General features: G+C 41.9%; 1 pseudogene; it reads left to right on the top strand.

The window, feature by feature from the left end:
* The first annotated feature begins 1,061 nt into the window (after positions 1–1,061).
* LOC110315737 overlaps positions 1,062–1,977 on the top strand; it is a 3,214-nt pseudogene continuing 2,298 nt past the window's right edge.

Below are 1,977 nucleotides of genomic sequence, written 5' to 3'. Positions count from 1 at the left end.
AAAGAAATGCTGGAGTTAATCAATGTCAGAAATCAAATAGAACTAATAGACATCTACAAAACTGTCTACCCAAACACTAGAGAATGCACTGTCTTCTCAGTAACCCATGGAACTTTAAGAGAAAGAACTTTCTGGATGGTGTTGATGCATTTAAAAAAAAAAAAAAAAAAGGCAGAAGTGAGGGGTTTTCTGGGTATACTACTCATGATTCACTTTCCTCTGAAAAGTGAGACTCTCAAATGGAGGAGGGGTGAGGATCCGTGGTGTCGCTACACTGACTAGGAGCTGCATTCCACAAGCTTCAAGCTGAAGCCTCAGTTTATCACCTATCGCCTGGGCCTAGTCCACAAGGCTAGGAAGTTTATACCACTTTGCCTCTCCCAGTCCAAATGAGTGAGGAAAGAGAAAGAGGGCAGGAGACAGGGAATCCCAAGCTAACGGAGGGGTCCCCAGTGGGTCCTCCATTGAGGAGGCACCCACCCTACTTGACACCACAGGAGGGAGCACACAGCACATTGACTGAGGTCAGGGCCTCTGACTCTGTCACACTGACTCAGGAGCTGGGCAGCTTCCCACAGCAGAAATGGTTTGCTAAAAGACCTTCATGGAGGTGTGGGAAAAGTACTGTTTGTGGTAGTATATCTCCCCAACAGCCTACAGATATGAAAAAACCATTAATAGATTGGCGGCTAAGATGTCTGCTGAGGCCTGGGCTGATGCTGAGAACTGATAAACAGATAGACTATCAGACAGACAGACAGACAGATAGCATCACAGGATCATATGAGAAGCCTCTCAGACCTAAGTAAGAGACCTCATGCAAACCATGAAGGTTTCACCTCTTCAGAACGTTGTTTCCATATGCATTGATTCTTCCTTCCAATGAGGATCTCTATTCAACAGAGTCTACAGAGGAGGCAAAGCAGATGTGAGCAGTGCATTTCTCCTGCCCTCGTTCTCTTTCCTCACTCATATGGCCTTGGAGAAGGAAAGTGGTATAAGCTTCATAACACACGGGATCTGATCTAAGGTTGTTCTTGATGAGCTCGTGGACAGGTGAGCTGATCTCTTGGGATCTTTGTGATTGTTTCTTCTCAGTTTGTCTTTGCAATCAGGGAAAGCAGGCTTGCACACACACACAAAAACAAAAAACAATTATTGGAGTGGAATCAGGTAGCAACTAATTTCAGACCAAATTCTGATATTTCAATGACTATGACATCTCAGCAAGGCTCATTTTCCTCATCTGTAAAATGGAAACAGCAATACTCAGAGTTGGTGAGGTCTTAAGACAGAACAGACCAGAAACAAAAAACTGTGTGAATTACTCGAAAATGCAAAAAATTTCATATGGTTATTAATTAAGCAAGAATAAACTTTGTAATCGATGGTACGTTCCTGTGTAACTGCCAGCTGTGTTTAATTTCCAGTGACAGATGAAAAGATGAAAGCACAAAGTCTCAATACTGATCTACACATATTCGACATTGTTCTTAAGCAAGTGGACTCTCCACGTATGACTAGCAAGCCTGTGATCCCCTGTGGAACACAGAGAGGATACTTTAAACACTCCATTATGTTTTCTGTTCATCCCACTGGAATGAGAACAATAAGTTATAGAAACTAACTAATTAAATGTCTGATCTTCCTGTTCTGTAATATCCTGAAAGTCCATTGAGTTATCCCTAAATGTGTATTAGTACATATACCAAAGGGACTGTTAGCATGATCAAATCAGAACATGCATTTACAGCAGCTGTTCTCAACCTCTGTTTCTCAAAACACATTGGATATCAAACACCAGATACCCTGCATATCAGATATTTTACAGTATGATTCATAACAGCAGCAAAATTAGAGTTATGAAGTAGAAATGTGAAAATGATGTGGCTGGGGTTACAACATGAGGGTCAAAACATCAGGAAGGTTGGAAACCACTGACTTAATTAAGGTCTTGGTCATGCCCTACATGCTGTG

Source organism: Mus pahari, unplaced genomic scaffold (assembly GCF_900095145.1).
Source record: "Mus pahari unplaced genomic scaffold, PAHARI_EIJ_v1.1 scaffold_15425_1, whole genome shotgun sequence".
In the NCBI taxonomy this organism is placed as follows: Eukaryota; Metazoa; Chordata; class Mammalia; order Rodentia; family Muridae; genus Mus; species Mus pahari.
The sequence above is the reverse complement of the archived record's forward strand: the minus strand, read 5'-3'. Positions and strand labels throughout refer to the sequence as shown.